Source organism: Mizuhopecten yessoensis, unplaced genomic scaffold, assembly GCF_002113885.1.
Source record: "Mizuhopecten yessoensis strain PY_sf001 unplaced genomic scaffold, ASM211388v2 scaffold201, whole genome shotgun sequence".
NCBI lineage: Eukaryota > Metazoa > Mollusca > Bivalvia > Pectinida > Pectinidae > Mizuhopecten > Mizuhopecten yessoensis.
Genome location: NW_018403428.1, coordinates 65,299 through 92,934, shown reverse-complemented (window position 1 = coordinate 92,934; position 27,636 = coordinate 65,299). Strand labels below are relative to the sequence as shown.

Below are 27,636 nucleotides of genomic sequence, written 5' to 3'. Positions count from 1 at the left end.
ATAGATAGCAGATAACCCTAGCCCCTATCAGGATGTAACAGATAACCCTAGCCCCTATCAGGATGTAATAGATAGCAGATAACCCTAGCCCCTATCAGGATGTAATAGATAGATAACCCTAGCCCCTATCAGGATGTAACAGATAACCCTAGCCCCTATCTGCAGCATGTAATAGATAGCAGATAACCCTAGCCCCTATCAGGGTGTTATAGATAGCAGATAACCCTAGCCCCTATCAGGATGTAACAGATAACCCTAGCCCCTATCAGGATGTAATAGATAGCAGATAACCCTAGCCCCTATCAGGATGTAATAGATAGATAACCCTAGCCCCTATCAGGATGTAACAGATAACCCTAGCCCCTATCTGCAGCATGTAATAGATAGCAGATAACCCTAGCCCCTATCAGGGTGTTATAGATAGCAGATAACCCTAGTCCCTATCAGGATGTAACAGATAACCCTAGCCCCTATCAGGATGTAATAGATAGCAGATTACCCTAGCCCCAATCAAGGTGTAATAGATAGCAGATAACCCTAGACCCTATCAGGATGTAATAGATAGCAGATAACCCTAGCCCCTATCAGGATGTTTAACCCTGTGTTGTGTTTAGAGACTTAGGTACCCGCAGGTGCTATGTTAACATAGACGTCGGCCTTGAGCTGCCATCTGTGTGCTGTCTACCTGGGCACCATTGATTTCTAGTAACTCATTGTAAAATTGAAAGAAATTAGAGAAAATTGAATTGACATTGGTTTCTTTTGATGACATCATTTACAATTCTTCCGTTTGCCTTCACATTCACTCAGTTAGAAACAGATTACGAGTGTTGTCAGCTGTTCATTATAGACCAAACCTGCATGGCCTCAGCTGCTACCATTTGTAATTTAGCTAAATCTAACGGACATAAGACCACCAGGATTTGATTGTGGAATGGGAATGATTTGATTTATGTACTGTACCTGTGCACACTACCTGAGTTATCGTAGGTGCACTCGGAGGTGTGCAGGTAAAATCCAGGTAAGCTAGGAAACCTTCAATTGGAGGTTACTTTGTCCAGGTAAACAGGAACTATTTATATATTTGTCCTACATACATCTATGTTAACCTGGGACTTTGTAGATATCATCTTCTTGAGATACTCCTAATAATTCTTGCTTGATTTTGTGAGGGGTTGTGTCCTCCTAGTATTACATTAATTTATATGATAATGGACGGTTTTGTTTGTACATGTATTTTGAAACCTTGTGGAACCTTGTGTGTACAGTAGAACCTTGTTAGTGTGGATACTTTGGTTTGTGGGTACAGTAAAACCTTGTTAGTGTGGATACTTTGGTTATGTGGGTACAGAAGGACCTTGTAAATCTGAACACTTTTGTTGATGAGTAAAGTGAAACCATGTTAGTCTGGACATTTTGGCTGGTAAGAACTTTCTTTGCTATTACAATTATCTTTTAGGCTATGCTGTGATCAATGTTGTGTATAAACTTTGCACCTGTTTCTGTAGTGTTGATAAGGTGTAACACCCTGTTTCTGTAGTGTAGATCAGGTGTAACACCCTGTTCCTGTAGTGTAGATCAGGTGTAACACACTGTTTCTGTAGTGTAGATCAGGTGTAACTCCCTGTTTCTGTAATGTAGATCAGGTGTAAGACCCTATTCCTGTAGTGAAGATCAGGTGTAACCCCCTGTTTCTGTAGTGTAGATCAGGCGTAACACCCTGTTCCTGTAGTGTAGATCAGGTGTAACACCCTGTTTCTGTAATGTAGATCAGGTGTAATACCCTGTTCCTGTAGTGTAGATCAGGTATAAAGAACCTTGTTAGTGTGGATACTTTGGTTTGTGGGTACAGTAGTGCCTTGTTAGTGTGGATACTTTGGTTTGTGTGTACAGTAGAACCTTGCTAGTGTGGATACTTTGGTTTGTGTATACAGTGGAACCTTGTTAGTGTGGATATTTTGGTTTGTGTGTACAGTAGAACCTTGTTAGTCTGGATACTTTGGTTTGTGGGTACAATAGAACCTTGTTAGTGTGGATATTTTGGTTTGTGTGTACAGTAGAACCTTGCTAGTGTGGATACTTTGGTTTGTATGTACAGTAGAACCTTGTTAATGTGGATACTTTGGTTTGTATGAACAGTAAAACATTGTTAGTGTGGATACTTTGGTTATGTGGGTACAGAAGGACCTTGTAAATCTGAACACTTTTGTTGATGAGTAAAGTGAAACCATGTTAGTCTGGACATTTTGGCTGGTAAGAACTTTCTTTGCTATTACAATTATCTTTTAGGCTATGCTGTGATCAATGTTGTGTATAAACTTTGCACCTGTTTCTGTAGTGTTGATAAGGTGTAACACCCTGTTTCGGTAATGTAGATCAGGTGTAACACACTGTTTCTGTAGTGTAGATCGGGTGTAACACCCTGTTCCTGTAGTGTAGATCACCCTGTTCCTGTAGTGTAGATCAGGTGTAACACCCTTTTTCTGTAGTGTAGATTAGGTGTAACACCCTTTTTCTGTAGTGTAGATCAGGTGTAACACCCTGTAGCGGAGACCTATTCACAGCTCACCTTTACTCCATACATAGATGTTTGTGTACAGGCAATTATGTCAAAAGTAGTTTACTTTCAATTTTATATATAATTCGATTTGCTTAAGTATATATGTTTGTAAATAAAAATATATTTATTCTGTAATTGTGAGAGTAACTAAATATTGACCATCAAGTTACATTTCTTACCTTTAGAATTGTGTGATTATAATCAGTAAGACGGGTGATTTAATCAAACCAGTACTGTTATGAGAAACTTAAGTGCTATTATGGGAAGCGTTCATTTTTGTAAGTGCTAATTGAAAATGCATTCATCCATTTTTACAAAAATCTTACAGTGGATTTTATTTAAGCTGACTCTATGAAAAGAGGTCATAATTATCATTTCTTTTGCTATCTTTTGCTATTGGTGAAATTTGTACATTTTTGAATTTTCAAATATTTCTGAACTGATTTTGACTTAAACAGGAAAGGATAACCACTAGAAGAGAAGATTCATTATTGGTCAAATTGAGGAGATCTGAAGGGGCCAAGAGGGGTAATTTCAGAGAAACTTTATAAATTGATATCTTTTTCTAAAAAAGATGGAACTCTAAGGCTTAATGAATATGCTTTAATATGTGAGTAGATGAATTTGAATGATCTGACATCACACATGCCAACTTATAATGGGGGAGATCATGTGTGCCCAAAATTAAAAACATGAATAAAATGTTTGTGTATACCACTAAGGACAAAATTAACACTTGAAAATGGCACCTTTTAAACTAACTAATCCTTCAGATGAAATCATCATATCTTAGAAATTAGGAATAGTTTAACAGACTCAGGTTGAAAATGCTCAATTTTAGGGTTTGAAGTTGGGAGTCTCCTCCCTCCAAAATAGGGAGAATTAGCAAGTATGTTACATTGTATGTCCATCACGTATGTAAGAACTGGTGGCCTGAAATAAGGACACATTTAGATTTAGATATATGTCATCTAAACTATCAAGAGCGTAGAGACTTTACTGTAATAACATACAATACGGACCCCCACCCATTCCCCAATACTTGTGTGTGATGTATAACACCTTTGTAATGTAATAACGGTGTAGGCCTCTTCAGTCGATAAGCCCTGCCATGCCTGTAAGGACAAATTGTCCATGCATGACTGACTTTGATTGAGTGTGGCTGACCTCAGAGTAGGGTTACATGTATCTGAGAGTATATATAGATTCTGTGGCTGGGGAGATGCTCCTACCACTCCAGTAGGAGTTAAACCTCAAAGTGACAGAGAATCGCTTCTGTAGGGTAAGGAGATGGAAATATCTACTGTAGAAAAAGGAAACAAGAAATCTTATAACTCTTCTGTAGGGAAAGCTAGGAGATCTGTTAACATCTTCTGTAGGGTAAGGAGACAGAAATATCTACTGTAGAAAAAGAAGACAAGAAATCTTATAATCCTTCTGTAGGTAAAGCTAGGAGATCTGTTAACATATTCTTAAACAAATAGAGAAAGAGGCATCTTGGTTTTATGGAAAGCTTGTTAGAAAAGATCTTATCCAAAGGAAGCAGATTTCTGTTTCGTTACTCATTCACCCCTGAAATTTCATAATGAAATATTCAAACCTTTGAACTGGAAGAGATCAAAAGTGTCTTCAGGGGTGAATGAGTTATTTAATGATCCTTACTGATAACTTCCATTATTTTCTTATATGGATGAAGAGGACAATGTCCAAAATAATGCAGAAACATTAATAAGTGAAACTCAATGAGGGGACATTGTTTTATTTGCGTGTGATAGAATTGAAGATCAAAGATGACTTGTAAGATATGAAAGACATGAGAATGTCTCGTATATCACTGTAGACATACAGCCACCCTTTAGTATTGAGCAGGTTCTGTGTGATGGAGTGGAGATGATCATGACATACCAGATTGATACCAGACACTTGCTATATTATCGGACAGCTACTTCAGCTATCACCTAGGAACTGACATGCTTGATATATATGTATATTCTTAGGGGGAAACATGAAGTAACTATTGTCGGAGATGGAAGGTGAAGGCCAACGAAGATGAAAGACGGAGTAATCCTCTCAGTACGCCTGGTAATTTTCTTCTTCAATCTCCTGGTGATGGAATTGACTTGGGATTTAGTCATATGATCATCATTGTCAAATCTCAATTATAGCTTTATTGTATCAAATAAAAATAGATTTATTAGAGGCTGCTGCTGCTGCTGTCCCAGCTGATAGTGGTATTCTTTAGGGTGACAAAAGGCACTGTCACCCTCAACTGCCAATCGTTTGAACCCTGAATATCAAAACTTTCAATTATCCAAACCTCGATCAGTTTGTCACAATATAAATATTTGTCTTTTATACTGCGTGACCAAATGTTTATCAAAACCATATATATATATATGCCTCTGTTGGGTTCAGCTAGTCTGCTCTTTGTAACCTGTAATATATATTGTTTTACTTGTGTTATATAAAATGTTGAAAAGAAACGAAAAAATACAAATAGTAACAAAACTATTACAATGTAATACTTTTTTGTCCTCAGCCTGGAAGTTTGTGTAGTAATAAAATACCAAAAAATACCGTAAATTTGCGGGTAAAGTGCGCACTCGGGTATGGTACGCAGGTATGTTTTTTGGGGTCAGATTTGAAAGGAAAAAAAACGGGAAAAAAATGTGATTTTAAAAAAATCATGAAAGTAACCGGTTTTAAACTGGAAAAGTAGAATCAAAGGTAGCTTGGTGTTTATAACGCCGATTAATTAACGATTGATTTATTGGAGTGACAGTCCCATGAAGCTCTCCCTCCGTACCGCTTGGAACGAGTGGATGATGGACAAATCCTGCAGAAATTAACGAAATTAACAGAGAATTGCCGATCAACTTATGTTTCGACATCTCAGCGGTTTTCCCATAATAATAAAAATGTAGTGTTTCAATTATAGGCTCTGTTCCATGTTTTTTTTTTTTACCAAATCGCTAAGCCTAGTGTGCATGTTTTTCCCGGCTCACTTTCATGTTCATCTCGCGTCCAACACTAAGTGATCAAATTATTTATACATTTTAAAATGAAGCATCATAAAAATAGTGTTTTCTGCTATTAGTTTTTTCTCTATGTGTAGATTTGAAGGGGATGTATTGAATGTCCACGATTCTAGTATAAACATATTTTTTTATAATCCCTTTACGGTCAAATCAGCCTGTAGTTCTAACAGTGCAGTAGGGCTTCACGCCACGGCACATGTTTGAGTGAAAACAACACAGTCCCTCGATCGTGACTGCAAATAATTTCAATTAAATTGCAGTAGAGCTATTGTTAATCTGTAATCACTGATAGAGTGTTAGCTCTGATGGAGTGTTAGCTAATTACTGCATTGTAATTTGTATTAGCTGTGGTGTTGAGAAGTGTCAATAATTTTCACTGAAGCATGGCGATCCTACCTACAGAGCTGCCAACTCTTACGATTTAGGCGCAATTATTACGATTTTGAGGTCTGAATTACGCTAGTACGATTTTCCAAGTAAAATTACGTTTTTTTTTAAAAATCCAGAATTTTTCCGTTTTTTTGTTAGTTTCGCCGTAATCCGGTCCCGATGTCCGTTTTCAGTATTATAATCGCAAATCAGATACACACGTGCGTTTGCATCGATTCTCGAGATAGGCTGGAGTTAATTCAATGTGAAAAGGACGTTTGTAGATGAAGTAAAATGGCGGAAAAACGTGTCAAACTGGACGGGCAAGAAGACGTTTCTCCTAGGAAAAAAAGGAAATTAATTTATTAATTTTTGAAAAGGGCTAAAAGTGCGACTTCCAAGGCACTAGAAAAACAATAAAAGGTAATGAATACATGTTTGTAAAAAAGCGATCGCAGATTACTATTTCTTAATCTCTAAGGTTGGCAGCTCTGTACCTAGCCTATATTGTCCGGGATCAGACGGTCGGTGGTTATGCCCTCCAGTCAACTTACCTGTTAAAATGTTACCTGTGCCCAGCTAGTGTTTGTCGCCAAATCAGCAGTCATGACAACAGATTACCGATTTTAATAATTTTAGAGTAGGTAAAAATTATGTTGTTTTTGTTATCTTCAATCTATCATATATGACCGACGACTCCAAACAAAACTATTTAAAGGGAGGTAATACAATATGGCGGACCTGAAACTCGAAAACGATAACCCAAGAATGACTTGTTCCTGCATATAGTGTGCACCCCCTTTTTGACATGACAATATTTACCTAAAAAAGTGTGCACTATACGCGCAAATTTACGATATTGATGTCTGAATAATCAAAGATGGTGGATAAACTGAACCTTACGTGTCTACCAATAAAAAAGGGGTGAATAAGTTAAGGGGAGGTTACTGTATGTACTAGTATGAAACACTTAGACAACTAAGTTTTCCATCGACTTGATTTTTAATGTGATTGAAATAGATTTATTTTTTTATCAACCAACAAAATTCACCAGAGTTGTAACTTGAATATTTATTTTATGAATTTAAAAGATAAAAACATCAGTATTTCCTTGTAATTTACAATGTCTGTAGAAAAGATGTTTTTTGGAAAAGTTAAACACCATCAAAATGTTTACTTTTTATGATGGTCTCAAATAACATGAGATGGCAGGAGAAGTGTGAAAATGACACTGACAACACGGCATTCATAGTCCTATGTATACAGTTTCTCATTTTATTGTTTATATATTGAATCTCAGCAGAAAAGTAAATATAAATATTTGAAACAATAAACGTGTGTGAGGTATATAAATGTAGAGTGAATACTTGTATTAGTGTTCCAGCTCTGTAAGGTTTTCAATGAGGCATTTAATAGTGTGTTGTGGCTTCTGATGGATCAGCTACATCCTGTATATATTTACATATAAATAGGGCAGTAATACGGCCATGATAAGCTAAATCAGAGGCCCTAGATATCTCTATTACTGGGATGTAGAGCTAGCCTATATATCTATCTAGGATTTTATCCTACAAATATATGTATTTAGGATTTTATTCTACAAATATATGTATCCAGGATTTTATCCTATAAATATATGTATCTAGGATTTTATCCTANATATGCATTATAATGACTGTGGTAACGTATTTTGAAATAGAAATATGTATCTAGTATTTTATTCTACAAATATATGTATCTAGGATTTTATCCTACAAATATATGTATCTAGGATTTTATCCTACAAATATATGTATCTAATATTTTATTCTACAAAACGGTACTGAAGCTGCCGTGTTCAATGATATATGTGTATATACCGACATGGTCCTCGTACATAAAAAGGGGAGGTCACCCCAGACATCTATTACTTAAAGTTTACAGCAGAATAGACCAAAAGTGTGACAGATGACAATATTGGCCGGCCTCGGCTACGTAGGCGATTCTAAACTCAAAGATGGCTGAAGCTAACATTACCCATCAGGCCCCACAATATACGCCACAGAAATCAATACTGATCATTCCAGGTTGCAAAACCCATGTAATTTGGCCGGAGATATGATGATGTCCTGAGTAGACCATACTGTCTAATAAAACAGTAATTAAATGGTTTCATCAGGATTGATCCTTTGTTTGCTTAGTAACCAACAAAACGGTCATGAAAGGAGACAAGCTTTTATGAAATATTTACAGGGTAGCACGACCAGGGAAATTTCGTTTATACGCAATCATGAATATTGCAGAGCTATTTTGTCCAGACCGATCGGAATGACTCGGATTTGAACAGACTTGTCAATTGAATCGCCCCTTATCCCACAGTTAGGGTCACTCTCTAGTGTATTATAGTGCCTGGCTTTATTGACCAGCAACAGGAGGTCACTGTTTTACTGGTCAGGACCTTTGTCTCGACCAGTTTTAATGAGCTATAGACTACATTATGTAAATAATGCCAGTGTTCCTACATAATTTTGCAGTGATGCTGCGAATCAATATAAATAAAAAACAGAATTCATACATAATCAATGTGAGGGCCTATTGGATACAGATACAGCTCATATGGAAGGCTACCGATCGTTAATATAAAACTGTCCGAACTTATGCATGCATGGCAAACAGGGTAATATAGAGTTTGCATGGCTTTTATCTTTGAGAAGAAGATAAATGTATGTCCCAGCCATTTGTATTGACCTGATGGATAACACTTTCAAGGCAGATTTTACTTCTCAAAACCTCAGTCATACTTGCCAACTTTTTGAATTAATTGGAGATATTCTGCATTTTCAAAATTAAAACATTAATAACATGGGTGTATTTAGAGACAAAAAAAATGCTTTAATACAACATTTTTTGAGTTGTTCTTTGAGGTGATCTTGGAATATAGGAATAGTTTAGAAAATACAGTGGGTATAAAAACACTGAATTTAAGGGTAAAAGTTCAGGAGTCTCCCTCCTGGATAGGGAGGTATGTCACTTAGAGTGACCTGCCCTTTTACCACCTGATTTACCAATGGTAAGAAACTGCTTTTGTTGACTCATCTTAAGGTTCCTCTTACCACTACCAAAAACTATAATTACCTGTTGGAAACTGTTTTCCCAGCATGAATTCAGCTTTAATAGATCAAAAGAAAATCATATCTTGCAGGACTTTTATGAAAAAGAAAAGTTAAATTGACAACATATAGTGTTCTACATTGTTAAGTGTAAAAGTTCAGGAGAGCTAAATCAGGATTCAAACCTGGACCTCAGATTGTTATACCAACTGAGCTAGCTGATCAATGAAAGTGTCCTAGCACAAACTGGCTGCAGTTCTATCTTAAACAAATTAAGGGGAGGTAGCTGTATACATATACAAACAACAGTGGGATAAGAATCCCTAATAGAGAAATGGTTCGGGGGAGATACAAGAAGTTTGACCCCACAAAGTGACGCATCAGCTTCTTCAGTACCAAACCAAGGGGTCAATCAGTTGAGCTTTAACCCTATCACCCCTGTGCAACTTTAGTAGACTCTCCCATGCATTGATCTGGATGAGTCTATTATGGTCTACGGTGGTGAAAGGGTTGACTGGCCCGCTGACATTTACGCTCAGATATTGTTGTATACACGTGTCTGTTGACTTCATGTAGATGCAGACTTCAGTTGGTTGCCAAACAATTATTCCAATAAATATGATTTTTTGTATATACAAACCATATATAGATATATGCTAATATGTGTTACACTGGTGTGAAATTAAGTCTAGCCACATGAATTACATCACTCGACGTACAGTCACCAAAAATGAGATCATTCTAAACCAAGAGTGTAGCATATAAAACAAGCTGAAATTATATTTTGACATTAAACAGCTTAACAAATAAGGACGATTTGTCTCCCTTGTTAATGATAAATGTTGATTTAATTCCACCCACAAAATAACAACATCGTTAACTAATTCATCCCTGAAATTGCATAATGAACTAGTCCAACCTTTAAATTGTAAGAGTTCAAATGTGTCTTTAGGGATGAACAGTTAAGGACAATTAAAGATTATGCTCTGTTAATTGATTGATAGGTTTTATGTCCGCTTCACTATCGAGTATTTCGAGCTCAAAAATATCTCTCCAGGTTGGTAGCTATCTCTCCAGGTTGGTAGCTATCTCTCCAGGTTGGTAGTTATCTCTCCAGGTTGGTAGCGATCTCTCCAGGTTGGTAGTTATTTCTCCAGGTTGGTAGTTATCTCTCCAGGTTGGTAGCTATCTCTCCAGGTTGGTAGTTATCTCTCCAGGTTGGTAGTTATCTCTCCAGGTTAGTAGTTATCTCTCCAGGTTGGTAGTTTATCTCTCCAGGTTGGTAGCTTTCTCTCCGGGTTGGTAGTTATCTATCCAGGTTGGTAGGTATCTCTCCAGGTTGGTAGCTATCTCTCCAGGTTGGTAGTTATCTATCCAGGTTAGTAGTTATCTCACCAGGTTGGTAGTTTATCGCTCCAGGTTGGTAGTTTATCTCTCCGGGTTGGTTGCTAACTCTCCAGGTTGGCAGTTATCTCTCCAGGTTCGTAGTTATCTCTCCAGGGTGGTAGCTTTCTCTCCTGGTTGGAAGTTATCTATCCAGGTTGGTAGTTATCTCTCCGGGATGGCAGCTTTCTCTCCGGGTTGGTAGCTATCTCTCTAGGTTGGTAGTTATCTCTCCAGGTTGGTAGTTATCTCTCCAGGTTGATAGTTATCTCTCCAGGTTGGTAGTTATCTCTCCAGGTTGATCCTTTGCTGGACATGATTTTTGACTTCTTCTCTAATTCAGAAATCCAATAAAATCAGGCAAGCAATACTATCTCTCCAGGTTGGTAGTTAATCTCCAGGTTGGTAGCTTTCTCTCCGGGTTGGTAGTTTTCTATCCAGGTTGAACCCCCCCCCCCTTGGCCTTTTGTTTCATTTTCTGCTTCTTTTGTCTTTTTGTTAGATTGTGATTCATGATTACATTGAAAACTTGTTTGTTTCCCCCCGACTCTGATTTTTTTTACATAACATTGTCCTTGAGAGTCGTTCATTACCTTTTACACTAAAACATGTGGTAATAACATCTAAATTTGAATATTTAACCAATAACTGAAATCATCAATAAACATTACAAAAGCATCTATCTTGGTGTGAATTATTGATGACTGCAGGCTGTAATGGTGTCACAGGCCATGGAGAACATGTATCACCTGCACTCTCTGTTATCAGCCGAGGTAGCACTGCTGCTAATTGGAAGCAATTAGTAATGAAATTAACATGCAGCCTAATTAGTCATTGTCTGTGTGTTTGGTAGCCATCCATGTTGAGGAATCATACTCTCCCCCCTACTGGGTCANGCTAATTGGAAGCAATTAGTAATGAAATTAACATGCAGCCTAATTAGTCATTGTCTGTGTGTTTGGTAGCCATCCATGTTGAGGAATCATACTCTCCTCCCTACTGGGTCACATCTACCATCATCTCCACTACTACTCCCTGCCCCCCCCTACTGGGTCACATCTACCATCATCTCCACTACTACTCCCCCTCCCTACTGGGTCACATCTACCATCATCTCCACTACTCCTCCCCCTCCCTACTGGGTCACATCTACCATCATCTCCACTACTGCTCCCCCTCCCTACTGGGTCACATCTACCATCATCTCCACTACTACTCCCCCCCCCCTCCCCTACTGGGTCACATCTACCATCATCTCCACTACTGCTCCCCCTCCCTACTGGGTCACATCTACCATCATCTCCACTACTCCTCCCCCTCCCTACTGGGTCACATCTCCCATCATCTCCACTACTACCCCCCCCCCCCTCCCCTACTGGGTCACATCTACCATCATCTCCACTACTCCTCCCCCTCCCTACTGGGTCACATCTCCCATCATCTCCACTACTACCCCCCCCCCCCTCCCCTACTGGGTCACATCTACCATCATCTCCACTACTCCTCCCCCCCCCCTCCCCTACTGGGTCACATCTACCATCATCTTCACTACTACTCCCCCTCCCTACTGGGTCACATCTACCATCATCTCCACTACTACCCCCTGCCCCCCCCTACTGGGTCACATCTACCATCATCTCCACTACTACTCCCCCCCCCTACTGGGTCACATCTACCATCATCTTCACTACTACTCCCCCTCCCTACTGGGTCACATCTACCATCATCTCCACTACTCCTCCCCCCCCCCTCCCCTACTGGGTCACATCTACCATCATCTCCACTACTACTCCCCCTCCCTACTGGGTCACATCTACCATCATCTCCACTACTACTCCCCCCCCCCTCCCCTACTGGGTCACATCTACCATCATCTCCACTACTCCTCCCCCTCCCTACTGGGTCACATCTACCATCATCTCCACTACTCCTCCCCCTCCCTACTGGGTCACATCTCCCATCATCTCCACTACTACTCCCTGCCCCCCCCTACTGGGTCACATCTACCATCATCTCCCCTACTACTCCCCCCCCCCTACTGGGTCACATCTACCATCATCTCCACTACTGCTCCCCCTCCCTACTGGGTCACATCTACCATCATCTCCACTACTGCTCCCCCTCCCTACTGGGTCACATCTACCATCATCTCCACTACTCCTCCCCCTCCCTACTGGGTCACATCTCCCATCATCTCCACTACTACCCCCCCCCCCCTCCCCTACTGGGTCACATCTACCATCATCTCCACTACTACCCCCTGCCCCCCCCTACTGGGTCACATCTACCATCATCTCCACTACTACCCCCCCCCCCTTAATGGGTCACATCTACCATCATCTCCACATAAATGTGTAAGTTGGTGTCATAGCATACATAAATGTGTAAGTACGTGTCATAGCATACATAAATGTGTATGTTGGTGTCATAGCATACATAAATGTGTAAGTTGTTGCAGGGACCAATGCAGGATTTGGGGAAGTGTACCCTTTTTAGTGTTGTGGGGGAAAATGGTAGGCCGAAGGCCTCTGATCGAGTGCAGAAGGCAAGAGCCAGGGGGAGAGCATCAGAGGGGGGCATAGCCCCCTTCTCGTAAGGGGGGTACGGGGGGTCTCCCCCAAATATTTTTTACATTCGTAGATGCAATGAGATGGCTTTTTAGGACTTTTAAGAAATCAAATCTTTAAAATTTAGTTCAGATTATTACAACAACATTAAAAAATAAATGACAAGAATCATTCATTTAAGGAATTATTTTTATTTTTTAACGTTTATGACTTCATGATATGACTAGAAACATGGAATGAGGCTGTGCAATATTGTACACTGACATTTTTGACTGGGACTAACATAAGTAAATAATACAACAAGACTCAACATGGAACAAAAACCAGATAATATTTTACTTTTGACTGGGACTAACATAAGTAAATAAGTTAATAATACAGCAAGACTCAACATGGAACAAAAACAAGATAATATTTTACTTTTGACTGGGACTAACATAAGTAAATAAGCTAATAATACAGCAAGACTCAACATGGAACAAAAACAAGATAATATTTGACTAGAATTATTCATAAAAAAAATAAACCCTGTCACTTGTGAGTCTTTTAACGTAATATCCCGCTTTGTGAGACATGATTAGGTTGTTGTTTACGTCGGAGACGTCACTTAAAAGCTTGAAGCATCCCGGTCATTAATATGTTTGTATCACGGCAGGTGCGTTCGACAGAGTTTTGCTGTTTTGCCGTCCCCGTAACACTGATTTTAAGCGTTTTCGCAGATCGAACGCACCTTGGACCACGACGTTCTGAATTCTCTAGACTCTAAGTACAGCACGTGTGTGATATTGTCAGATCGCGAGTACANCTGTGCAATATTGTACACTGACATTTTGACTGGGACTAACATAAGTGAATAATACAACAAGACTCAACATGGAACAAAAACAAGATAATATTTTACTTTTGACTGGGACTAACATAAGTAAATAAGTTAATAATACAGCAAGACTCAACATGGAACATAAACAAGATAATATTTGATTAGAATTATTCATAAAAAAATAAACCCTGTCACTTGTGAGTCTTTTAACATAATATCCCGCTTTGTGAGACATGATTAGGTTGTTGTTTACGTTGGAGACGTCACTTAAAAGCTTGAAGCATCCCGGTCATTAATATGTTTGTATCACGGCAGGTGCGTTCGACAGAGTTTTACCGTTTTGCCGTCCCCGTAACACTGATTTTAAGTGTTTTCGCAGATCGAACGCACCTCGGACCACGACGTTCTGAATTCTCTAGACTCTTAAGTACAGCGTGTGTGTGATATCGTCAGATCGCGAGTACAAAACTTGAACATATTTCTTGCTACTTTTGGAACTGTTTTTATCTATTTTGGTTGGGGGAAAAGAAATCTTTGAGAAGGGGACTTTTTAGTGTCATTTGGGGAACTTTTAACAAGCCTTGTGGGGAATTTTAGGGGAAAGGGGAATTTCTATCTCGAGGGGAAATTTACCGATAAACGGTAAAAAAATAAGGCTGGATTGGTCCCTGTGGTGTCATAGCATACATAAATGTGTAAGATGGTGTCATAGAGAACATATGTATATGTATGCATAAGTTGATGTTGTAGAATAGGTATGGCAGACATTATATAGGATTAAGCAAGTTGTGGTGAGAAACGAATGTAACATCAAGTAAATGTGTTTAGTCAAGTACTCTTATTTGAGTGTGTGAGACCTAATGATTTGCTGCCACTGTCCAGAGAATTAAGGGTTTTGCTGTTCCCCCTTGAGTGGGCACCTTCCCAGTTCGTGTCATGGAGCAAGGTACTTAACCCCAAATGCTCCACTTAACCAAGCTGTAATAAACTGGTAGTGTATAGTGGGAAGTTTCTTTCCCCAGGCTAACTGACTACAGTGCTAATTGTAAAACGAGAACGTTTCCAGCTTGTTAATCAACACAGGAAACAAATGTGGGAAATAAGTTCACTTTTTAAAAACAACAAGAGGGTAAATTTATCAATTAACAAATTCAGTTTTAAAGGCCAGAGGGCTTAAACTTGGCAGGTTGAAATTATGTTGTGGTACAATACATGTGTGTGTACTTTCATTGCTTTGCTGCACTCTCCAAGATAGATGCCTTGTTCGTTGGTTTATTGGGTGGGTATTGACTTTGTCTCAACCCTGTACCTGATAATAAACGGTCACTAGACAAAGGACACAATTGGTCAAAACAAAAATATAGATTGATGAGGACAAATCCAGTAAAATGGTCCAATCCTCATCAATCTCCACACAAAAAGTCTGGTTACAGAGAGGAGAGTGGAAGCACAGAATTAATTCTGTTCTACCCATCCACTAGGAGGACTGTACTTTGACAGAAGAAGAACAGGGGTGGGGAGGGATAGAGGGGGAAGGGCTACAGACAGATGGAGTGGAAGCATAGAATTAATTCTGTTCTACCCATTCACTAGGAGGACTGTACTTTGACAGAAGAAGAAGAAGAAGAGGGGTGGGGAGGGGTAGAGGGGAAAGGGCTACAGAGAGATGGAGTGGATGCACAGAATTATNGGGTATTGACTTTGTCTCAACCCTGTACCTGATAATAAACGGTCACCAGACAAAGGACACAATAGGTCTAAACAAAAATATAGATTGATGAGGACAAATCCAGAAAAATGCTCCAATCCTCATCAATCTCCACACAAAAAGTCTGGTTACAGAGAGTAGAGTGGAAGCACAGAATTAATTCTGTTCTACCCATTCACTAGGAGGACTGTTCTTTGACAGAAGAAGAAGAAGAAGAAGAACAGGGGTGGGGAGGGGCAGAGAGGGAAGGGCTACAGACAGATGGAGTGGAAGCACAGAATTCCTCAATATTGTGTTGATTANAATATATATGCTAATTGTATTGACTGTATTAAAATTGTATATGTACTGTAAAGTGCTTTAGAGTGGCTTATGTTAGCTAGCTAGATAGGGCGCTATATCAAATGTTGTATATTTCATTTTATTTATTTAATCTTCCTTAAATCTCTACATAGGAGGTACAGCATGGCTAAAGAGAGTTTAGAAGTGGTATACAAGGGTCATGAAGCATCACTGCCATCTCTACAGAAAACTCCTGATCTTATAGGCAGCCATCAAACAGTATACTGGGGGACAGATAAAGTCTGTCTGGGGGTGACAGAGCATGGTGTATTGGAGGGGCCAGACAGTTCAGGAATCCACTAGTCTTCACAATAGTTACCATCACCCCCAACATTCCTGGCTAATTCTACCAGCTGTTGTCGGGATGAACGTCAGTGTCATGACAACACTTTGATGCTCTTCAAATGTCAGTAGATAATACAATATTAAGCCTCTTTATGTGTGTGCCTTCCCTTTCATCTCCATCCTGTAAACTGTGGTCCAACTATCAAAATATTGTTAGGAAAAAAAGCTTACATGGCTTCTCAGATCTTGGGTGGGTAAAACAGGAGTGTAGTAATTGTGTGTAGTACAGTGTTTTTCTAAAGTAAGGATCCTGTAACATTCCTCTCCACAGTAAGTGGCAGTTTTTGCGTGTAGAAATGTTCGCGTTGTGACCATTAAACTGATCTTGGTGTGTACATTTTTGCGTGTAGAAATGTTAGCGTTGTGACCCTTTAAACTGATCTTGGTGTAGAAATGTTCACGTTGTGACCCTTCAAACTGATCTTGGTGTAGAAATGTTTGCGTTGTGACCCTTCAAGCTGATCTTGGTGTAGAAATGTTAGCGATGTGACCCTTCAAACTGATCTTGGTGTAGAAATGTTCGCATTGTGACCCTTCAAACTGATCTTGGTATAGAAATGTTAGCGTTGTGACCCTTCAAACTGATCTTGGTGTGTACATTCTTCACATTGGCAATAGTTCTGAAATCTTACCTTAATCGAAACCTCGTAACAATGGCACCCTTTTTTCATATCCAAAAACGATGACAATGTCAATGAAATCCTAATCATGCACTGAAACTAACCTTTTAATAAAATTTCCTCTACATGTTAAAGAAAAAGTGTTGTGTATAATATGTTTGAACCTCTGCAGACCATCTCCCTTTCTGTCTAAAATAGCACTACATATGATATCGTTAAAAATAAAAAAATATTTTTTTTTACTGATGATAGACCCTGATCCTGCAGGGAGGCGAACTCTAAAGTTCCCTGTCCATGTTGGAAGAATGTATATTTGAACGTAATGAAAGAAAAAGTGACATATCAAACATGTTCTATCTGTTTGTATCTCCAACAGGCCTCCCTCCTCCATAGATGTGTGAGGGTCTAGTTAATGGGAAGCACTGACGCTGAGTGTGGCAGATCTTCAGAACACTGTCACACCAACATCTGGCCATTCACAAAAGGATTTACGTAAGTAATCGACTTTTTAATCATTATTTACAAAAAAATAATCAAGAGATCTTTTATAACTCCTTTGTGATCATGATCTACAGATGTTAGAATTTCATGGTTGTATTAGGTGTTTTTTTGTGGATATCTCCGCTCAAAGGCATGACTTGATCAGCCCCACAAGTGCATGTAGATAAACGCATGCATAATAGTCGCCTCGCTTTGAGGTGTGTTGGAATCCCAATCAAGGTCTGCCCTACAAACATAGGGTAAACTCTGCGATAAATCTTACAGAATACGTAATGCCTAGGATATATCCCAACATGTATGTTGAGAATGTAGACTTGATACTCTGCTGACTGTCCTGGCTCTATACACTGAGCCTTTGACAGCTGTCACAGACGCAACACATTTTGATCTGCTATGTTGCATAAGAGGTATGTTAGGAACACAAGCTGTAGCTATAGTGTGTAGCCACATGTCGTCAGCAGTTCTATCCTCAACTAAGCTGCTTTGTGTGGGTATTAATGTGTATATCAGTTATAATACGGATAGGAATCAACAATATCCAACAAGTCATATTGCTTCATAATACAGCTCAGTTAACAACAAGTGCAGTAGATCTATTAAAGATGCCCAAACAAACTCGTCTAAAGTTGTTGTTTCGTATGAGTTAGGGTCTAGTGTGGTCTGGGTTCCAGTCGAGCTGGAAATTTTGATAATGTGGTTTCGTTTTTGAGATTGCCTTTTTTGAGGAATCAACCTAAATTGCTTCCAGGTTTCTGTCCGTTTGACACAGATTTTCAATATTGGGGTATTTAATGGGTGTGAGGTGATGTATAGACACGCCCTAGTGTACACCTTGTCAGCCCTTCAGCAATAATGGTCTGACCCAGATTGTGAAAGATAGAATGATTCATAATTAAACTTTGGAGGGTGAAAGTAATATAAAAAACAAAATCTAAAGGAAACATGTAATGATGGTGTTTTAAACACGGCGGTAATTTGGCACAGGTGCTAGGATGTATGTGCTTGTATAGCATTGTCATAAAAAAGGCTGTTAAAGTCTATCTCGGCTAATCAGTTCCGAGCTATTTATTAAACTTTACAAGATGTTAACTTAGAATTCAAAGTTGTACTCAATCCTTACAAATAATTTTGCTTGCTTTTCTTTTGCTTTGAATGGAAAATTGCTATCCCTTTGCTATTTATGTCTGTCTGTCTAGAACAAAAAGACCTTTCTTCAGATGTTAAGGAGAAAAGTAAAGCTACAGACTCTGAAGGTCAAGGTCATAAAAAGATCACTTTTTTTTATGCCCCCAACATTTTATGGGAGAGCATATATCCTTCTTGCCCCTCATATTCTGTCCCATCCTACCTATCCTGTCCGATCGTGTCCTACCTACCCTGTCCGATCATGTCTTACCTATCCTGTCCGATCATGTCTTACCTATCCTGTCCGATCGTGTCTTACCTATCCTGTCCCATAACATCCAATCCTGATTGAGAGTTACATGAATCTCTCACGCTGCTTCATTCACTAACTTGTTTTGATCTAACTTTACACAAAGTAAAAGTATGAGAATGCATTGAATGAATTTGCATTTCAAGATTCCAAAGTCAAGGCCAAGGTCTCTGTTACTATATATAGAATTGTTAGTTGTTAATATTTCATCGACATTTTTCAAATGACTAGATTTTTTTATAGACTTTGATCAAACTTCATTTTACTGTACAAAGGTCAAGGCCAAGGTCACTGTTACTATTTATAGATTATTTTTTATAAGATACTAAATACAGGACATTTAGGTCTTTCAGACATTTTCTGGCTTGATACCAATTTTCAGCTCACCTGACATTAAGTGCCTGTCAACCTTATGTACATGGTGCAGTGTCCATCGCCCGTTCCTCTTCAAGGGTTTAGGTCACCTGACTCAAAGGTGAACATGGTCAAGGCTTAAGGTCACCTGACTCAAAGGTGAACATGGTCAAGGCTTTAGGTCACGTACCTGACTCAAAGTTGAACATGGTCAAGGCTTTAGGTCACCTGACTCAAAGGTGAACATGGTCAAGGCTTTAGGTCACCTGACTTAAAGGTGACCATGGTCAAGGCTTTAGGTCACCTGACTCAAAGGTTAACATGGTCAAGGCTTTAGGTCACCTGACTCAAAGGTGAACATGTAAAATGATCCAATGTCTCATAGACCTTTTTACATGTGAGATGGTCCACTGTCTCATTGTTATATAGCAGATGTTTGAGTGTTAACTAAAAACATGAGAAGTGTTGAATCATTCCATCATCCTCCCTATGATAACCAGATGTCTTAATGAAGCTACTGGCATTTCATTTACTGCAGCAATTTTGCACATTAAGTCCTCAAACAGTTAATAGATTCAAGATGTAGAAGGTATTTTAATAACGTTAGAATACCATTAATCAGCACTGAAATCTGCCTAGAATTTAACAAGTAAAACCTCAAGTTGTTTGTTTGATGGTACAGTCATAAGAGAGTGATAGTCTAATGATTGCTTGTATCAGAAGGGGGGGGGGGGGGTAACTTCCTCACAACAGCCAGGTTCATAGGAAGATGGGTGCCTCGAGAAGCACAGCAGAAAGAAAAGAACATGGAAGTCCCAATACACTGGTGATATACTGATAATATACCGAGTGGGGAATGTTTCACTGTGGTCATATCACAGTTAAGACACATACACTGTATGAAACAGAGATTATTCTATTTTCAATGCTTCCAACAGGAGTTGAACCCGGATCTCTGGTTTACCAGTCTTACACTCAACCAAATGAACTATAGAGAAATTCTCATAAATTCACTTATTTCTGACATACAAATAATCCGTGGCAGATTTGTATTGTACGTAGGATAACGGTCGCCTTCAAGCTTCATTCTAGAGGAAATTTCCCTTTAGCTTAGTGGTAGAACGTCTGACTAGGAAGTATATGGGGTCGTGGGTTTGATCCCTGATGGAAGCACACTACTCTCTTTCCTGTTAATTCTATTTATTTTCACATGCCACACCTAGGATGTGGTAATACATTTATTGGACTTCTGGTTTATTATACAGAACTACCTTTACCTACCAATTAACAGCTATAACAAGTGTTAATTGAATCATCAACCTACTACACAACTTCGGTCAGTGAAGTGTTCTGGACACTGCTAACAACACCCTGACCAGAGTCCAGATATTGGTCCAGAGCCTGAACCTACTAATTGCTTGTGGCAAGTTAGCTAGACCCTCCACTGATCTCCTGTGGTCAAACTATGGTCACACAGACCGAGTGTGACTGACCAATCATTGGAACTTAGCTCCAGTAATTACACGTTAATTTACCATGCTTGATTGTTTGGAAACATTAGGGCTGGTCAGTTTATGGTCAGGCTCATGTAGAGAGGTTTATGGTCTATGGAAATTGATCATTCATTGTAAACTATTGTATGGTTGTGGTATCCCAGATAATCTGGCCATGTCATATTAACTCTGTATTACTGCCAACACACATCTCATTAGGAGACTTAGACCCATACTGTATGTGATGCTAGTATAGGAGTCAATATGGGGATGGCACAACTACAAGATCACACATCCCATGTTGGGACACATCACACATCTTTCGTTAGGGCACATTACCCAATTGCAGTATTGAGGTGACACAAATACCAGACAAGATTATTGAAATCCTGATAACCGAAGCTAAAAGGCAATTTAACATAAATCTTTCATCTTGTACATTTTCAAAAATATTAAAATTCAGAACTGAACTTGCATGTATACAAATTCAATATGACCTTCTATATAAAAGGGATGCAAAAATATTTGTAAATTTAAGATATTTCTAAAAAATAGGATTTTAATATCCGAAAACAGCGATCTGGCGCAACCTAGGCCTCGAGCCCATGACCCAGTGGTGGAAAAGCAAGTGATTGTAGACGGTTAGATGCCTTAACCACTTGGCCATCATGTAGACAGTTAGATGCCTTAACCACTCAGCCATCATGTAGACGGTTAGATGCCTTACCACTCGGCCATCATGTAGGCCATAAGAAGCCTTAACCACTCGGCCATCACTTAGACAGTTAGATGCCTTAACTACTTGGCCATCACGTAGGCCGCTAGATGCCTTAACCACTCGGCCATCACGTAGACGGTTAGATGCCTTAACCACTCGGCCATCACGTAGACAGTTAGATGCCATAACCACTCAGCCATCACGTAGGCCGTTAGATGCCTTAACCACTCGGCCATCATGTAGGCCGTTAGATGCCTTAACCACTCAGCCATCACGTAGGCCGTTAGATGCCTTAACCACTCGGCCATCACGTAGACAGTTAGATGCCTTAACCACTCGACCATCAGGTAGGCCGTTAGATTCCTTAATTACTCGGCCATCACGTAAGCTGTTAGATGCCTTAACCACTCGGCCATCACGTAGGCTGTTAGATGCCTTAACCACTCGGCCATCACCTAGGCCGTAGAATGCCTTAACCAATCAGCCATCATGTAGGCCGTTAGATGCCTTAACCAATCAGCCATCACGTAGGCCCTTAGATGCCTTAACCAATCAGCAATCACGTAGGCCGTTAGATGCCTTAACCAATCAACCATCACGTAGGCCGTTAGATGCCTTAACCAATCAGCCATCACGTAGGCCGTTGGATGCCTTAACCACTCGGCCATCACGTAGGCCATTAGATGCTTTAATTAATCAGCCATCACGTAGGCTGTTAGATGCCTTAACCACTCTGCCATCACGTAGGCCGTTAGATGCCTTAACCACTCGACCATCACGTAGGCTGTTAGATGCCTTAACCACTCGACCATCACGTAAGCCGTTAGATGCCTTAACCACTCGGCCATCACGTAGGCCGTTAGATGCCTTAACCACTCGGCCATCACGTAGGAAGTTAGATGCCTTAACCACTCTGCCATCATGTAGGCTGTTAGATGCCTTAACCACTCGGCCATCACGTAGGCCGTTAGATGCCTTAACCACTCGACCATCACGTAGGCCGTTAGATGCCTTAACCACTCTGCCATCACGTAGGAAGTTAGATGCCTTAACCACTCTACCATCATGTAGGCTGTTAGATGCCTTAACCACTCGGCCATCACCTAGGCCGTAGAATGCCTTAACCAATCAGCCATCATGTAGGCCGTTAGATGCCTTAACCACTCGACCATCACGTAGGCCGTTAGATGCCTTAACCACTCTGCCATCACGTAGGCTGTTAGATGCCTTAACCACTCGACCATCACGTAGGCTGTTAGATGCCTTAACCACTCGACCATCACGTAGGCTGTTAGATGCCTTAACCACTCGGCCATCACGTAGGCCGTTGGATGCCTTTACCACTCGGCCATCACGTAGGCTGTTGTCTTGTTTTATGTGACGCTCACCTCTACTGGTATATTGATTATGATAAAAAAAAAGATATTTTATTATTTTATTATGCATAATGTTTTTTCAAATTATCTGTAATAAGTTTTCAAATGAACAACAGATGTACTCAATATCACCAACAGTATGAGCCCCTGATAAAAGTACCTTGACTGCCTGACACAACCATGCTAACACAGAGAAAACATCCCACTACATAGGAACTGTCATTGCACTTAGCACTGGTTGCCTCTTCCACACACAACATATATAATGCAATGCTTGCCAGCTCTGAGCATGCTCAGTTAGCGCTGGCACTCTGCTGTGTATACATGGTACAGAGGCTGGAAGGGAAGAAGAGGACCAGTGCACTGTCTTACAGCAGTCCAGTCAGCATAGGTGTGTGTAATGTTATATATATATTTATATATATTGGATTTATATGCTTGTAGTGGAATATTGTAATATTTTGTGACATTATTTCTGTGGAAAGTTTTAACCGATATAAAACAGTGAGGAGCTTGTGACTGGATTATTATGTAGAATTGATTATTTTGCTGTAGAATACTAAAAAGCTGGCCCATGCTCTTCTGAGCTTGGTTACTACTGCTAAACAGGTAGGTTTCTCACATCATATTACTCCGTTTGTACGAGTATTTCTCACTGTTTTCGTACTCGTATTAAGATAATTTTGTCATTGTAATGATGTCGTTTGCTGACAGGATGATGGACTTGAGTAATGAGTCACTGACACCTAACATCAGTATTCTACATAGATAGGCACATGTGTTAATAAGGATGTCCTTTATGAATATATTGATTTTCTGTAGATATTGATATAAGAGGATGTTAGATGACTCTATGATACCATGTAACACCTGCATCTCACAGGCTAATCAATAGCCAGATAGTCGAGGCCCAGTGATAAAAACACTCTTCCTGTATACTGATAATTGCATGATAATTTATCAAATTTCACACCCACAACAGAACCAGTATATTGAACACTGTCACTGTATTGGAGAGTAATCTGTGTTCGTGTTAAAATCTGGGAATGGTTTATACGTTATCAATTAAATGATAAAGGTTTGGGAGGAGGACAGGAAATGTGTTTTGGTGTCGTACTCATTACCGGGGAGAATGATCAATGGAAGAGTAGAGTGGTGCGTGTGTGCGTGTTTGTGCGTTTGTTTTTTCCCTACAGGTTCTCTGTGAGTAATGGTATGACAGTATTGATCTGTGGAACCTCACTGTTTCTCAGGCAGAAGGACCTGACTCAGGATCATAGCAGGGAGTGTTATACTCTGTAGCAATGTCGAGCTCACAGAGCTGGACGAATGAGTAATCACACAAACAATTGTTGTAACATCAGATCACAAGACACCTACCACAGCCAGATACTACGTGGGGACGTACAGGGGAGGTCACTCTGTATTTCATTCTAAGTACATTTTGTGGGATTTTAGGATTGCTTAAAGTATCAAATGTCAAACAAACGGAAAAATTAATTGTCAGGATTTAAGGTGGCTCGCACCACAAATATGTTACAATTAAATTGACTGGGTGTAGGAGTGTACCGTTGAAAGTGAAATCCACCATATGGCAATACATGTGTGTAATGTAATGAGCCATAATTGTCAGCTAAAGATGGTCGCCATTATGATGTCATCCTTTGCATTTGGTTCTGTATATATCATCATTAAATATTCATACGACTGCAGGGATTGACCTGTACAAACATGAAGGGAGACACTTTAAATAAGGTTTAGTGATCTTTGGCTGTAAAAGTTTGAAAGGAGTGGTGGGATAGTAAAGTTCTCCAGAGCTATAAGCCTGTGCTACCTGCATGTTCCTTATAACATGACTAGAGTAGTTTGGTACAGGTAGCATCCTCGAAAAAGACATTGTCTTACCTTGATTGACATTTATATATTCCCAAGGAACAAATTCTACATTCATCCTACTAAACTGATACATTTTAAATCATGTTTTTATAAAGGGAACTCACCAGTATTAGTTTGAAGTGATTACATCCGTCAGTGTATTGCTATTTGTTTATACCATCTTTTTGAATTAGACATTATCAAATTTCTCTGACTAACAATAATAAGTCAACATTTTGTATTTAGTAGAGTCACTAACATAGCCAACTAAACATCAATATTAATTGAAGGGAACATTAAGTATTTGTTGATAATAAAAAAGGGACAATGTAAAGATAGTGAGTGGTATTCAAATTACAGGTGAACATCACACTTAATGTACCAGTCTGATATACTAGCCATTACACCACCAGTCTGATATACTAGCCATTACACCATAAGTCTTGGAAGAGAAACCAAAACACATTTTGTCCTAATACTGGTCTTGCTTTGAAAAAATCTTTTATATTCATTGTTTTCTTCATTTTAAGCACTCTATTAGTGGAGGACCACATTTTGAAAATTAAATTTGTGGTTTCTTTTTGTTACTGACAGATAGCAAAGTATGTTCTGTATGGAAAAGATATATGAAAACTTTATTTATTTTGTAATTTGGGGAAACCTTCGGGTTTTCATAAATATAGCATATCTGTTTTTATACACGGCCTTATAAATTCTTATTGTTGATATCAGAATTCCAAAACTTTTTATCTTTTATCGTCTGGTTATACTTTTCCTGTTTCCTGCCTATTATTTGGAAAATCCAGACACTTCAGCGCCAGACGTCTTTTTCCTCCATTATATAAATGAAATGTGACTCGTTAACAGGAAATTAAAACAAATAAACACATGAACAGCTATATTTTGTAGTGTAAAACATGGCTCAAATTTGATGAGTAGAAACAGAAGCCTTCAAACTTTTATCTGACCATGATCTGACCATGATCTGACATCCCCTTGAATTGGTGCAGGAGAAACACAGGTCTTGCAGTTTTTATCAGGGCTAGATCCATGTTTAATAGCCTAGCAAGACAACCGTTTCCTTTACAAGGCGGTGATGTAAAGGGCTGGGGTTCCAACTTGAAGGATTTTGGGGCCTGGTACTGGAGTGGTGGGTGGGGTCTGGACAGGAAGCCCTGTTGTCTGATAAACTCTGGACCTAGTTGTCACGATGACCTCGATGACTGATAATATTTCACACTTTTTGTGTCTGGAATCAAGAAACGAGTTCTCATATGTCACATATATCTTTAAACATTGCCCTATCAAATCCTGCTCAGTTTTTGAGATAATTTACACCAATTTATCTTTTTATATGGCATATTTAGGTGATTGTTAGGCCATGTGCAGATCCCAACACTAACCACTAGACTTGCACTGATTCACAGAAAATTATATCTATTTCATATGGTAAATATAACCAACAGAGAAGCTCCTACTGGTGTCGTCAAATAAAATAAAATTAAAATGAAATGCTTTTGTTTATCAGAATTTTTTCAGGCAGGTTTCAAATGCAGCTAAAACTCATCCATAATAATTAAAGATGTTGCTAGACATTTTTAGGATTTTGTTGAAAAAAGTTGCTTCAGAAACTTTTGAGGAAGTTTGACCTGAAAGCCCCTATCCAAGATAAAAAAAATGGTAGGTCATTAATGATAATTTAAACTTGACACTTCCATCATATCAAGGATCCATCAGCAGGAATGACATTCAGCCTCCTCTATATAGAAATGGCGGGTCACTCCTCTGTACATCACCATAGAGTACTTGTCTGACCTTTAATAACAGCCAATCCTCAATATCATCAATTTCCGCAGCATTCAATGCTTTTTAAGGCAAAGTTTTCTCATCTTTCATTATGTAATAGTTCAGTCGATCTGATCAATATTCATTGCAAATTTCCCTTCACATTATCGCAATGCCTTATGCATATTCATATATCATAGCATAATATAATTGGCTTTTAACAGTAGAGAGTGTTTGGGATTTCATTTTCTAAAGAAGATGCTGACACTTAATCAATATATTGCTCTTTTACTGCTTTCAGTAGATGTACATGTTTGCTTGTTACTTAAATTGCAAAAGTAAAAACACTTTTGTTTCCTCGTATTCTTTTTACTGTTTCATAATATGTATTTACCAAGTCTTTGGGATAACGGCTATAAAAGCTTATTGATTATAAGATCATACGGCATTGTCAACCATATGCTGTATTACACAGCTGAATAAAAAATGGAGAAGTTTGAAGAGCCGGCTTGTCAATAATGGTTTGGTTGTCCTATCTACATGGCCAAGTTATTGATTATAACTGCCTGCGCCTTATTTTAAACAGAGGACATTTTCTGGATGACACAGCATCATAATGAATTAGAAATTGACTTTGGACAATGGCATCCGGCATATGTGTCATACGATCGTCAAATTCATCCCCCAAGGATCTGTCAACTTATTGCTTTCGGGATTGCTATGGACAAAACTGATTATTTGATGCTATTATTTGGTTCAATTATCTGGTCTAATTTTGCATGCCTTGCACAAAATGGGAATATCCGGTGTGTTGAACCTATGTCAGCCAGTGTATTTAGTGGATTTAAGGACACACGTTGAATGAGAGCAAATTTGTCTGTGAGGAAAGATGAGCAGAGAGTCAGGTTAAAATGAAGGTCCATCATCAGAGAGAGATAGAGAGTTAGAGAGAAAGTCAAGTCAGATAGACACAGATCAGATCCGTCAGAGAGAGACAGAGAGTTAGAGAAAGAGTCAAGTGAGATAGACAGAGATCAGATCCGTCAGAGAGAGACAGAGAGTTAGAGAGAGAATCAAGTGAGATAGACACAGCTCAGATCCGTCAGAGAGAGACAGAGAGTTAGAGAAAGAGTCAAGTGAGATAGACACAGATCAGATCCGTCAGAGAGAGACGGAGAGAGGGTTAAGTCGGACAGAAACAGAGTCAATTTGGACAGAAACAGATCAGGTCTTGTCAGAGAGAGACGGAGTGTTGGAG

The 27,636-nt window shown here is 39.2% G+C and overlaps 1 protein-coding gene across 11 annotated transcripts in view; it reads left to right on the top strand.

Moving 5' to 3' along the window:
• Positions 1 to 27,636, top strand: part of LOC110459909 (neuroglian-like) — a 156,424-nt gene that overhangs the window by 66,811 nt on the left and 61,977 nt on the right. For 5 of the 11 annotated variants that reach the window (XM_021512540.1, XM_021512727.1, XM_021512875.1 and 2 more), the window contains one exon: positions 17,218 to 17,333. The gene's annotated coding sequence lies outside the window, so the exon portion shown is untranslated. The other 6 variants (XR_002464015.1, XR_002464009.1, XM_021512447.1 and 3 more) reach the window with 3 other exon arrangements.